Below are 15,646 nucleotides of genomic sequence, written 5' to 3' on the forward strand. Positions count from 1 at the left end.
TTTCCAAACACCAGATGACATCTGATTGTGCTTTTGTGATTCTATGTTGTATTGTCAATGCCAAAGTCTAAGCTAAAATTGATCAAAGGCTTGATGCAGGACAAGTGACTCAATTTTGCACCACCTAGTGTTCATGTGCAGGTATGACTGCAATATTTGACTTGTGACAAAATTTATCTCAATTAATGATTATGGTTCTCATGGCCATATTCACCAGCTGTGTTTTAAATGTTTTAAATTGAGAGCTTTGTAATCTGAAATTTCAAGCTGGTAACTCTACATTAATTAAGAGTTACTTAAGTTTTCAACTTACCCCTAATACTAGATTATGAAATCCTTAAATTAAAATCAAGAGTTATGCTACAAGCTCTCTAATTTGCCTAAGGGCATCATGATGTTTGTACACAAACTGTCATGCATAAACTAAACATATGATTTTAAAACTTAGTAAACCATAGATTCCAACAATGAAAGAAACTATATTAATTTCAAGATATAAATTTTAGAATTACTTGCAAAATATAAAAATGTATTAGAAAAAACAACAAATGCTGTAATAAATACAGAGACAAATATAACAAATATAGATGAATACAAAATTTAATAATTACCCAGGAATTATAACACCACAAATGTTATTTTCAATTGTTATTTCCTTACAAAATATTAAAAACTAAAGCAAATAAAAGTTGAGTGAAAAGTCAAATTTTTTGAAACTGGAAATCCTACCGATATGATGATATAATCATTTATGTTCAGCATAAACAATTAAAGCAATTCTTATTTTCAACTTGTGAGAGCTTATCACCATAAAAAGCAAATAAGTCCATGCTGTTTTTAAAAAGACTCAAATAGCACATGCTTTAATTTGTAATTCTAAAATTAACTTGCAAATATTTGTGAGTTAAATCATGATTCAGATTTAAGACTTAAATCTAAAATTAATGCATGGTGCATATCAACTTTAACTACAATCATGATTTATTTAAATCTTACTTTAGATTTAACTTGAGATGAGGAATACATCCTTCAGTGAACTTCATAATGTTAATCAAAAATCATTTGATAACATATTTTGTTAAATTTTGGTAATTAAATGGTAATGACTTAAAAATTCTTTTCAGGAGAATGGCAGTAGAATATTTAATCTGACACAGGGCAGAAATGCCTATGAATGACACTTCATCTCTGAAAAAACTTGCAGAAAAAATTCTCCAAATGAAATATACAGTACATGGCATTTTTAGTGCCAAAATTGATAAAAAGAATGTACCTTATATTTGGATAAATGCAATGTAAATTCTATATTTTCCATCTTGAAATATTGTAACTATCATTATAATTATTAATGCTGTACTGTATGAGATGATGTGTAACATGTAAGTCATTTTTGTTTCTGATTACAACACAGTCAAAAGACACTGGTACCAAATACGAAACAAAAAAATGAAACATGCTTTTTGGTTGTATCTAGTTTATGTTGTTTGTTTTAGAAATTGCTTTGTTGCATTCAAACAATATTAGTTAAGTGCAAAATGTATAACAAACAGAAGCAAAACTTGTGATTTGTACAATGAATGGAAATAAAATTCTTTTTTTTGTTATGTTGCTGATGAATGTTGCTGATGAACATTCATCAGCAACATAACCAAAACCTATCTTCATGTATTTACCAAACAGGGATAACCTTAAGCATCAATTACTGTGCAATAAATAAATATAACTGTTTTGCAGTGTAATTTTATAAGAGTAATTAATAAACTTTATAAAAAAGAATAAAAATGTTTGGATTGTAGATTGTTGATACAGTGGACCCTCATTATAGTGCTGCTCGCTATACCGCGCACTCGGTTATAGCGCGGGCAATAAGCTCAAACACGTTTATACAGGTTTGTGTGGCGTTAGTGAGTAGCACATTTTATTGTTACTGCGTATTGAGTAATTGTGTATGTATTGAGTTCCTGAATATATTTTGAATAGTGTTTAATTATTGTATGCATGATGAGTAAAAGAAAAGCTTACAGTGTGAAAAAAGCTTGACAATATTGCTAAAGTAAAGAGGTGAACCGCGTTACACTGCGCCGCTCGATATAACGCAGTTCACCTTATAACGCGGGTGTTGTTTCCCACCCGACATGTGCGTTATATCGGGGGTCCACTGTACTTTTGACTCCTGTAAGTTAGCCACATCTCACTATAACTTGGCCAGACCTGGTCTATATAATACTACTTCTTGCCTTACATAGGTGAGTCTTATGATTTATAAGACTTATGAGTATCCATATCCTAATGAGAGCTCAAGAATCATATCTTAATATTAACATTGTTGGGCTGCAATTTAAAAAAAATTGTAGACCTATAAATTCCCACTGTCATCCATCTGTCCATTTTTCCTTAATCTTGAAAATGGTATTAGATAAAATGAAATTCAAGACCAGACATAGAAAGCTTAGGGGTAGGAGGTCCCAATTAACTATATACAAACTTCTGATGCAAACTGGAAGTCATGTTATTTCAATTCAAAAATTTTTCCCTGAAAAGAGTTAGATATATGACTGGCATGACTCGATTGCTAAAGGAAAAGTATGATGTACAGGGGCAAGACACTACAGTACTAATTTGATGTGGAGAGCTTATATTTTAAATTAAATAAATTAAACTTATAATTAAAAATTGCAACCCAACATTGCGACAATGTCACAATAAATAACTGTTTGTTCTTTCTTATATTAGAATTATGATAAATGAAATTTACAACAGATTTCTCTTCCAGGTCATCCATTTTTTGTTAGGGATTATTTGTGTAACTAATCTAAAAATATCTTCCACTAATTTCAGCAAAATAATTGAATAGAAGAATTTGTTTAAGTTTTATTTTATCCATCCTAGGTAAATCTTAATTACTAGAAATGAGTTCACACTTTAACACTATTTGTATAATGGAATAAGTTAAATGAATTGTCATTAAATAATCAATCTCACTTTTTTAAAATCATTTTCCCATTCTCTGTAGGGCAAGTGTCAGTGATTAGATTCAGCTTGAGTAATGTGTCATGATAACTACTTTGAGAAATACAAAAAGTAAAAACATTAATTCTGTTATTTTACATAAAATTACTGATATAGATTGTGTTGTTGATGGTCCTATATATCTATCCTAACCTACCAAAATATAATCACATTAACCCAAGAACTATCTATACTAGCAGCAAAATATAGATTAAGGCAAAATGTAAAACTACACAACACAATCTCTTGCAAACATTAAGTTGGGGTATTAATCTGGTTACATGTAACTATTCCAATCAATAATCTGTGATATCATTTATTGTATTATTTTGATAACTATTTAGAATTTTAAAGTATTTTCCTTCTTTGTGAAAAATACATAATGTCTCAAATGAAAAAAAATTAAATTGCACTAATCTTGTATTTTGTTACTTTGACAAGTGATAAGAAATTAAATATTAAAATTCTATGAAAATTAAAATAGAAAATATATTATGTAAAAAATTTTCATTTATAAAAATGAATTTAATTGGGCTGCAATTTGAAAAAATTGTAGACATAAATTTCCACTGTCATCCACTGTCTATCCGTCTTTCCTTAATCTCAAGAACAGAGTATGCAAACAAAAGACAAGACCAGATATGGAAACCTTAGGGAAAGGAGACTCCAATTAACTATATACAAACTTCTGATGCAGACTGGAAGTTAAGTTATTTCAATTCAAAAATTTTCCCCTGAAAGATGTTAGATAAATGGCATGACTCTCTTATTAAAGGAAAAGTATGATGTAAAGGGGCAATCCACTACTAATTTGAGGTGGCAAGCATATATTTTAAATTAAATAAATTAAAAATATAAATAAAAATTGCGGCTCAGCAATTGTGATGATATCACAATAAATAATTGCTTGTTTTTTATTTACCAGTTATTACCAAATATATAATACTCAATTATAAAATTTATATGATTCATTTTTCTAATAATTATTTATTATAAAACTCAATTATTATTGATAGTTCATTAATATAATATGTATTTTTTATAATAATATGCTAATTTAGAAGTGGAACATTTTATAAAACATTATGTACTTTGCTATTTTTAGAGAAAACACACGTTTATACATGATTAAAACAAAGGAATTAACAATTTTTTATTGTTTTAATTCTTGCAATTTTTTTAATGCAAAGTTTGGAAGATATAAAATATGATTGTAATTATATTTTGTTTCACTGTTTTCAGTACTTCTACTATGTACTATAATAGAGAATTTATTTCATTAAAATGATAAGATTGTTTAAGAAATTTTTTATCTATAAAAAAAGGCAAAATAAATGTGATTGTTTGTTCATTATAACAGGTCAGTCCAATTATTTCTAAATCATTCTTTATAATAATCATTTACAAGATTTGTCATCTAAATTTCTTTGTTGAGAATCAAATGCTTATTAACAGCAACACATTTTCAAAATTTTCATGAAATAACAAGACCAAACAAAAAATTGCATATATCTGTTGCAAGAAATATTAACATACTAGATATTAATTCAGTTGCTGATCCATCTTCATTTAGTTGAAAATCAAGTGTAGTCCATGATCAGTCATTGTGTTTTTAATTTCATGTAAAAACTAAATAAAATTGATATTGCTACAATTGAATTGCAGCAATACCAATTTTACATGTTATCATTATAGACATTTCCTTAATTTAAATCATCTTGTTCTATTTCTGTTTTGGAACTTAGAAAAGCCTGAAGAAAGCTGTTCAACAAGCCAAAAACATTTACCTTAAAAATAAATAAATTGTGCTGGTGTTAGAAATTTATTTGGAGTGTTTTTTACTGTATAACCAGTTATAGTTTGCATAATATGCATCATCATCTAGTTTAAATCCAAAAATTATCTAGTTTGCAGTAAACTTAAAGTAAACTTTAAAAAATGTTTTTCCTTGTTATTGTCAATAGCAAATATAAATATTTTTAAGACGCATTAAAATTATTATTATAATTGATCTTTGTGCTTTCATACTTACATTTATTAAAAAACAGATTAAGTATATTTTTAAACAGTTACATTTTTATTTGATATATAGTGTATAACTTTTAAAACTTATAATTATTTAATTCATATAAAAAATGCATTAAATAATACTAACAAAGTGTATTTAAATTCTCTTTCTGATTTCTTATTAAGACTTTCACACATTATAAAAAAAAATCAATGTGTGAAAATCTTAATAAGAAATCAGAAAGAGAATTTAAATACACTTTGTTAGTATTATTTAATGCATTTTTTATATGAATTAAATAATTATAAGTTTTAAAAGTTATACACTATATATCAAATAAAAATGTAACTGTTTAAAAATATATTTAATCTATTTTTTAATAGCTGTAAGTTTGAAAACACAAGAATCAAATATCATCTATAATAATATTGCAGTATTAAAAATGAAAATCTGAAGTTTACATTTGATTAAATATCTTGTATAAGTTTAATAAAACTTACATCTATTTCATACTAGCTGACCCGGCCACGCATTGTTGTAGCTCAAAATGTATCTGTTATAAATGTATAACGTCCCCCGTGGGGGGAATTTCAAAAAATCCCTTCTTAGTGTACAGTCTCTTGACGTACCCTATTAAAACAAAATCAAAAACGCATCTAAAATAGTATAATAAAAGCAGAGTTCTTCACAGTAAGCCTTAATCCTGTCCCTCTCCCCACTGGGAAATATCAAAAACCCCTTTTTAGTGTATATTCTGTTGACGTAACCTATTAAAACGCAAAAAACCACATCTAAAATAGTATAATAGAAGCCAAGTTCTTCATGGTAAGCCTTAATCCTGTCCATCTCTCCCCAGTGGGGGGAATTTCGACATGTATATTATATAAAAACACGCGCGTATTTGAATGCAACATTGTGTCAAAATTTCAAAGGAATCGGTAGGAACAAATGAACGTTATATTTTATTTATATAGATAGATAGAAAATGATCTGCTTTAGTCCATTCTCACAGAAAAGCAAACTTAGGTCGTCAGAGTTAGCACCATCTGTTGGACATAAAAGCCTTAATCCATATATAAAGATATTTTTGGAAGGGGGGAAATGGTGGTCTTCACATATGCCACAAACTTTCACGAGAGTGTATTAAACAACTTCCCAAAGTTACATGGCAATCAGATAAATGGTGTAGTAATGCATGAAGGACAAACACACATACAGACAGACATACGTTCGTTTTTATATATATAGATGACAATTTCATATATTTTATAGATAACATTCACAGTAGATTAACTATGTCATTATAACAAGATAATTTAAAATGAACCTCCTTTTTTTAAAAAAAATGGCAGAATTCGAAATGGAAATTTGATTCAACACCATATTGCTTCTTAGACAAGGATAAGAAAGAATACTAACAACATAAGTTTCAAAATTACAAAAACAGGTTTATTACTTATTAATATATTCGTATAGATAATACGGTGACATGTAGGTAAAAAATTAAGCATTTTTCAACATGAAATAGATGAACGTAAAGTTCCGTACTGGTGGTATGCTTACCCTTTAATTGTACTGGCCCAAAAGAAGATTAACAAAGGTACGTTAATAGTGTATATATATGTATTATGCAAATCAATGCATTGTAATGACTAATATTATATTTACAATATTTGTTCAAATAGATATACGATAATAATGTGTAAGCCGTATACATATTATGTACTCATCCAATAGAGCATAGAGCCCAGTTCATAAAAAATCTGAGGTATGTCTGGGAAAAAAACATCTTAACCACTTATATGTATTTTTTACCTTTTTATGTACTTTATGTGTGTGTGTATTTTTATATTTTTTAGTTGACTGAAGAGGGGCGAAACATGTAATTTAAAATGCGTATCAACTGAACTAAAATAAAAGATGAAAGAATGCCAAGTGTTTGAATTTATTACACTACATAGTGTTTAAGCAACAAATACTTAATCTTATTGATGTAGGCTAGTAGGTAACTCATTAATTAGAAAATAATAAGTTTAACATACATTCAATAATTGCTGTTTTTCTCTAATAAACTGACAGTATAAAATATTAAATTTGTTTAATTATTATTGGGCTGCAATTTGAAAAAAATTTAGACCTATAATTTCCCCATTGTCGTCTGTCTGACTGTCTGTCCTTAATCTCAAGAATGGAGTTAGATAGATGAAAGATTAGACCAGATATGGAAAGCTTAGGGGCAGGAGATCCCAAGTAACTACATACAAACTTCCAATGCAAACTGAAAGTCATGTTATTTCAATTCAAAAATTTTCCTCTGAAAGTTGTTACATCACCGGCACGATTATTGTTAAAGGAAAAGTATTATGTACAGGTCAAGACACTACAGTACTGATTTGAGGGGGAGAGCATATATTTTAAAATATGAATTAAATACGAAATTTAAAATATAATTAAAAATTGCAGCCTGGCATTGTGACAATGTCACAATAAATAATTGCTCATTATAACAAAATAATTTTCATAAAAATAATACATTAAATACGAGCAATTATTTATTGTGAGATTGTCAAAATAAATAATATCGCTAGACCTGATATATTATAAAGCTAGACTCCAACCAATGCTGAATTCTATCGGACTAGATATGGCTAATTACTAAATAAATTATGCAACCAATTTGGCACTAGAGGGAGGCATTAGGCACCATCTCTTAAAAATTATAATTATTAAAGTTATTAAATTAATTAATTTAAATAATTTAGAACTACTAGAAGAAAAAAAAAATCAGCCCAGAGCAAGACTCGAACCCACAACTCCTGCTTACCGTGCAGATGCATAGCCAGTTATTCTATCCAGACCTGCAGTCCAATCTCTTCTTCCAGCACATATAAACTTACATTATAACCATTGACAGTTATTACAACACCGGTTGGAAACATATCCAAAATTATTCAAATTAATTAATTAAAAATTATAATTATTAAAGTTATTAAAGAGATGGCACCTAATGCCTCCCTCTAGTGCCAAATTGGTTGCATAATCTATTTAATAATTAGCCATATCTAGCCCAATAGAATTCAGCATTGGTTGGAATCTAGATTGTCACAATGCCAGCTCGCAATTTTTAATCATATTTTTAATTTGAATTTACAATAATGGACTTACATTTAAAATATATGCTCTCCAGTCAAATTCGTAGTGGCTTGTCCCTGTACATCATATTTTTCTTTTAACAATAGAGTTATGCCAATCATCTATTAACTACTTTCAGGGGAAAACTTTTGAATTGAAATAACATGACTTCTGATGAAGTTCATATAGCCTGGATCAATTGGAGCCTTCTGCCCCTAAGGTTTCCATATCTGGACTCAGATTTCATCTATCTAATTCTATTTGCAAGATTAAGAAAAGACAGACAGACAAACAAGTGGGAATTTATAGGTCTACAATTTTTTTTCAAACTGTAGCCCAATAATATCATTTAAACCAGATTTATTTATATTATCAAGACTTTGTAACTTTTTTAAAGATTTCATATATTAACTTTAAATATTATTTTAAATACTAAACATTTAATTAAATATAAATATTTTAATGGATTTACAGGTAATTTTATATCAGAATGTAACTGTTTAGGTCACAAAAACTTTGGATTAATTTTACTAATTCATTAAAAGAATTTCTTATATTCTTAAAAATGTGACCTGCAATTTTGTATTCTTATATACTATTCTTTGTAATGAAAATTTTCTAAAAGACGTAACTTAATTTTTTTAAATTTAAAACTTTTTCAAAAATAAATGTATCAAATATTTAAGTTAAATACTTTTTTATTTGTAATATAACTTTAACATTCTAGTGATAAATATTTTAATTTATTTATAGATATTATTCCCAGTTTACCAAAAGTAATTAATTTAAGAATTAATTCTTTAATTTCTTTTAGTTTTTCCAATATATAAAATTACAAATTTTCATTTTCAAAGTAATTAATATTTCTCTTGGAAACAAACGATAGCTGAAGCTGGCCAAATAATAAACTGAAAACAATTTAAATTAAATCTTATTTTTGGCTTCTGTAACAGTTTGAATTTATTTAATTATCAAGTTAACATAAAATTCATAATATAAAAAATATAATTAATTAAATTATCAACCATGAAGCAGATAATAGTGAGGGACCAATGACTTGATCCCTGAGCATTTGTGCCCATCATTGGTCTGATAAGCCCTCACTATTATCTGTCTCATGGTTGTTGATAATTTAATTAATTATATATTATACCAATGGCTAAAAGCAGCCTTTGTAATAATTTCATATAAAAATATATTAATATGTATTTCATTTAGCAAACAAATAAGAAAATATGTAACTAAATGAGCATCATCATAAAATGGAAATTTAGTAATAATCAATTTTGCAATAGGTTAAACTAAAATTATATTTTAATCCTCTTATGAACATTTATATAATCCTGAAAGATGTTAATTTAAAATAAATAATAACTTTCCTGAGATTGATAAAATCTGATTTGTCTTATTTTGAATAAATTTAATAATCTAGATTTGTAGATAAAATAAAGATTGATTTTATGCTGTCCATTATGATGAAATCTATCCATATTCTATGGACATCTGTTGCTGATCAAGTATTTTTTATAAGATGGAAAATTTCATCATTAAAAAAGAAATAAATCAAAGAAAAAGTTTCAAAATAATTGTCAGTACTAATGTTTAAGAAAATATTTATTTTTTTAAAATTATATTGTATATATTTTTTTATATTGTATTGTATTTTTATGTTGCATTTTTATATATTTTTTTATTATATCTGGTTTCATTCCTGAAATACAATTGGAATAAGAAACAAATTATGATTTAATGTGCAATCTGAAAAAAAAATCTTTAAATTTAACTTTAATAATTTTTTTTCTTATATACATGAATAAATATTACTTATTGCTAATTTATTTTTAAATGCATGTTATGTTTGAACATTTTAAGTTAAAAGAAAGAAATATTTGAAAAACAAAAAAAATCATTCAATAAGATTCAAATTAATTGAAATATTTCTTTCTATTTAATCTGATTAAATTAATGTAATATTTTTCTAAAAATCAATACAGCAACTTGACTTAAAGAAACTAATCATTTCAATGGAGGACCAAGTTTTGAACTAGTTCAAAGGGAGAAAAGAACAGTTTTTAAATTACCCCGAAACTACCTTAATAATTGCATTAATCACTTTAATTTCTAATATTTTCAACCATATTAAAAACACCTCCTTCGGGATAAAACATACAAAATGAATGACATTTCCTTTTGAATAGAACAAACAATTTAAACCATTCCAAAATATACAAATTTAAATCTTAACACCAGACCTTATAATATACAAAAATACTATAATAAATAAATAAAAATATAAGTATACACACAGAAATACACAGTATAGAACACCATTTAACAACAATGTCACATGGCATTAACAATTAAACTTTAAAACCGAATTCATTATTGGATTAACCCCATAACAAATTTGGCCCGTCGTTTAATCGTTAATACAACTGGGCTGGATTTTCCATACGATTACATCTTGTGGTATTCCTTTTTATATCATTTTTAAATATTACAATACAAATAAAACAAATCTTTTCATAACAAAAATTGTATCCAGATTAGATATAATTTAAATTATATCATTAACATTACTAAGCTTTGCACTACAATCACTTATATGTGTAACCACTTCAATCACGTGCCATTTGTTTGATAAAATATAAAATCGTTACCGTTCAACATAAATTAATACTAAAAAAATGTAACGATATACACGCGACGAAAAACCTTTCCAAAAAGAATGAACGTCTTACACAAATTAAAAACGATTGTCAATAAGATTAGTCTTGACGAATTTAAATTTCCTGGTATCGAATGAAAGCGTAAGAACTTAAATAAAAAAAAAAAAAAGCGAGAATTACTTTTAATAAGATTGACGTTTACCTCAACACGTAAATAATAATATCATCTTTTCTTAGCATTCGTCTTCTTCAATATATCAACAAAGTGAAAATTTAGGCTTAACTATGTTTACTTGTGAGCCACTAAACCGAATACGTGTGTCAGATATTTTGACAGAAGCGTTTTTGCCTGCCTCTTCGATACCGACCAGGTATCCTATAAAGATGCTTTTTAAACTATATCACGAAGAATTCACAACATTTCGTATAATGCTGGCTTTTTCTATCAACAACCAGATAGCCATTACTTCTTCAAGATTGAAAATAATCTCGCCTCGAGAGACTCTAACATATTGTCCCCTATCGGCGATATTTATAAAATCCACTTACGCAATAGCATACGGCCAATACCGAATTAAGACTTGTATACGGTCTATAAATAAGTTTAAATTATTGTTGTTATTGTGTGTATATGAATTTCTCAACTGGAATACACTCGATAATTATCAATACAGTATAAAACGTTTTGTCTGAATTAAAAGCATTGTAGTGTTTACACTGTATAGAAATCGAATTTACTAGGCCAAATTTTTTAAGACGGAATCAATGCGTTTTATATAGTAACTTAATGGATGCTATATATATATATATATATATGTCTACTTAATTCTTGATTGATATACTTGAAATATCTTTTCGATTTAAAGTTCATCTATAAATATTTTCTTGAAACAAATTAATGGGTTAATGTTACCATAGATATCGAAGATGGCGGAGCTTCCGGTCACCATTTATGAATGCGTAATTATCTCAAATAGTGACTGCGATGTATTAGTTACAAAACATCGTTTTTATAATTTAGGTTATTACGACAATAAGGTTAATGTTACCTATGGTTCCAAGATGGCGGCTCGTCTCTGATTCCAGCAAGGAAACAGTGGAGACGCACGTTCTAACCTAACCTAACCGACGGCCGGATGGCCGAGCGGTCAAGGTGGCAGCCTACCGCTCTGGGGGACCCGGGATCGAATCCGAACGGGTCGAATAATCCCCAGGAATTTTTCGGGGGGTGGTCCGTTCGGATATGTCGGGCCCCGTCCCTCACCACCCGGTCGCCCCATTGTGGGCCTGGCCGAACCCATAATGGGCCTTCTAAAAGAGGCCCTCTTAGTGCCCACAGGGCGGAAAGAGTTAAAAAAAAAAAAAAAAAAAAAAACCTAACCTAACCTATTCTAATAAATTACCATAATTATTACAAACAAAATTATTAGAATAGGTTAGGTTAAAACGTGCGTCCCCACTGTTTCCTTGCTGGAATCAGAGACGAGCCGCCATCTTGAAACCATAGGTAACATTAACCAAAAAGAAATAATATGAAACAATAATTTTACTTACATTATTGTGCATCAGTTTCTCGTTTCCGACGTTTGGTTTCTGCTGGAGGAGACTCCACATTACATTGACGTTTTTTTTTTTTTTTTTTTATTTTTATCCGGTTTCTCAGAATTCTTGCTTTTTTTTCTGTTGCCTTTTTTCTTTATTATTATTTTTAGTTACTGGAGCAGTGGACACAGACTATGACCCATTTTGTACTTTTTAGTTCACGGCCTTTTTCTTATTTACGTTTTCATATAACTGTTTCGTCTATTTCTACGATTTTATTCGGACCTCCGATTTTAAATGATGTTATAGTATGCAAAGCAACTAGCGTCACATAACGTATATGGTTAGACCAGTCAACTGCACCCTTGTTAGAAATACCTGCAACAATATCTGAGGTAGTTGAAGAGCATTCCATCCCAGATAATGCCATATATACGACAATATTTTAGTCCAAGAAATTTTACCACGATTACCTTTAAATGTTCCAGCAAAGGCTGAACTATTATTCCAGAAGTTTTGACATCGCATCACACATGAATTTCTATCATTTCGATATACTAATTTGCAATCCTTTGAACATTTTTTACACACGTCATCAGTTTGTTGTAATCCTAAACGTACTGCGAATTTAAATTCATTGTCATTTCTGGGATCCAAACCTATTTCCAAATACTCGGATTCTAGTAGTTGATAAAAATTATGGGAAGTGCATCCGGCCCAAATTTCTTCAGAATTATTATCAATATCACTCATTTAAAAAAAATTAATATCAGCAAAATCCTAATTAATTAATTTTACAGTTATGAAATAATTAAATTAGAATTACAATATTTTAAATTAATAATAACTAAATCCAATAAGTCTTTAACACAATTAATACGTAAAATCAACGATTTCATTTCACTAGTTAGTTTGTTCTTAAAAATTTGCATATCACAGCTTCCTCTATCAATAACGTCACTTGGAAATCTGATTCGAGATTACCGGAAGCTCCGCCATCTTCGATACCTAGGGTATCATTAACCCTATGGTAACCGTTATGACATAATATCGTTACATTAAAGTGTAAACAATATCGTCTAACTTGCTGTATTTGTAATAAGAATGAAAATTATATGTAATATAATTAAATTTGTTTTTTTTTTTAGCCAACTTACAAATAATGAATTTTAATAATGTTTACGAATCGTGTAGATTAATTTATTCTACGTTTCCGCAATACTGTTTGAAGGATTTTATTAAATATCATCGCGAATTGCTTGAAGAGTAACGGTATTGTTGCCAATTTTGTATTTATTGATAAGAGATTTGGTGCTTTTGTACTTGTACTTTTAATTACTAAAAGTTTAATATTTAAAGTTTAATATACAGGTATGTATATTTCATATTTTGTCATTAGAAATGAGCCAATGCGATTAAAATGTGAAGGCAAATATTTGAGTGCTTTCATATCTACATTCGCTCATATTCTTATTGAAAATGAGCATAATATTAAAATTTTTAAAAAATTTACATTACAAAATAAAAAAGATTTGATTGTTTATTTAAATAGAATATATATGTTCACTCTCCTTCAGAGCCAAATGAAATGAAAACAATTATTATGATGAATTTATTTAAAAAAAAAAAAAACTAATAGAAACACAGTTTATTTTTTCAGATCCAATTTACAGTTTATGAATGATTTAAAAGAAATGCCAGGTAATGGTTTTTGTAATAATTGCTATTTTTTCTTGAAAAATAAAGGTATTGTAAGTTTTATTGTCATAACTTTCGTGGTTTTTTTTCCAATTTTTCTGTCCTGTGGGCATTAAGGGGGCTTCATTTAGCAAGTCCGTTAAACCGCGAGAACTGAGTTACATGAAATCCGAGACCAGATATGGAAATTTTAGGGACAGGAGGCCCCAATTAACTATATATGATCTTCTGATTCAAACCGAAAGTCACGTTTTTTTTTTTTTTTTTTTTTTTTTTTTCCAATTCAAAACGTCCCGCGAAAGCTGTTAACAGATGACTGGCACGACTAAATTGTTAATGGAAAAGTGTTATGTACTGTACAGGGGCAAGCCACTACTAGTTTGAGGTATTTTGAATTAAATGATTTCAAAATATGATTAAGAATTGCAGCCCGGCATTATGACCATGTCACAATAAACAATTGCTCGTAAATATAGTTTGTTTGTGAAAGCTTTGGTTTCCACTTGTGAAAATATTTACAATGGAAACTACATTTTGATCTTTGTCGTGTTATGAACCAGAATATCGAAGTTAAAATCTTTCTGAATGGTAATAAGGAGTTAATAATTGTGGGAAATGGAAGAAGCGTTGCATTTTCCCATAAAAAATAAACAAATAAAGCATGTCAGTAAGTGGATATGTAGAAACTATACCATTAATTAAAATGTGTACAAATTGTGCACTACATCCATCATTGTGGATTAAAAAAAGTATATTAAGACGAACTAACCTTTTGTTCGTTATGTTGGAGATACTGAAGCCGTGAGCGTGAATAGGAATTACAAAATTACCAATCCGAAATGCATTCTTAAAGATCGACTATCGTAAATGTGTGTTTTTTTTATTTTTATTTATTTAGTAACGTTATAAACCCGTTATTTTATTTATTAAAATATATTAAACACTAGTAATAATGCAAAACAATGAATTAAAAAACTAGTAATAATGCAAAATACCGCTTTTTTCCACTTTTCGAATGCTCATATTGCAGCAACCGCTTTATACAAAATCTTGAAATTTTGCACATTACCTAAGAGAATAATTTTTTTTCGAACGACACTAGATATTGAAAAATACCATAGGATGTTTGGGGGCAAAAAATCGATCCCCGAAAATCGAAAACTCTGATTCCTGTATATGTTGTCAGTTAGTGACTTTTTTAGTGTCTTATATCAGGGTCCCTACCGTGACTCCTAATATAAGACACTAGATTATTGGATCAAATTTCATCCGTTATTATTAAATACAGAACGTCCTCAATATATGTCATACTTAAGTTCTTAAAATCCGCCGTGAACGAAATGGTGTACATCGAATATCAATTTCTCACCGAAATAATATATTATGTGATATTGCCGACCAACTAAAAACAATTTATGTGTAAGTGTGTAGTGTACAGTACAATAAGAAACTGTTTACATGGAAGTATCGCTACTTTCAACACCTTGAAAACAAGGTGACGGCCGGATGTTTGAGCGATTAAGACTTCAGTCTACCGCTCTGACATCGAATTCGGGCTGTTGAAGAACCCAGGGCGGTCTGTATCTGA

General features: G+C 28.6%; 1 protein-coding gene across 3 annotated transcripts in view; it reads right to left on the bottom strand.

Moving 5' to 3' along the window:
* The window catches only part of LOC136975081 (inactive rhomboid protein 1), a 128,235-nt gene extending 116,903 nt beyond the window's left edge, over positions 1-11,332 (bottom strand). For all 3 annotated transcript variants that reach the window (XM_067270079.1, XM_067270080.1, XM_067270078.1), the window contains exon 1: positions 11,021-11,332. The gene's annotated coding sequence lies outside the window, so the exon portion shown is untranslated. The remainder of the gene's footprint in view (positions 1-11,020) is intronic.
* Between the last annotated feature and the right edge of the window lie 4,314 nt (positions 11,333-15,646).

The sequence above is a fragment of the Centruroides vittatus genome, unplaced genomic scaffold (assembly GCF_030686945.1).
Source record: "Centruroides vittatus isolate TY-2023 unplaced genomic scaffold, ASM3068694v2 contig_364, whole genome shotgun sequence".
NCBI lineage: Eukaryota > Metazoa > Arthropoda > Arachnida > Scorpiones > Buthidae > Centruroides > Centruroides vittatus.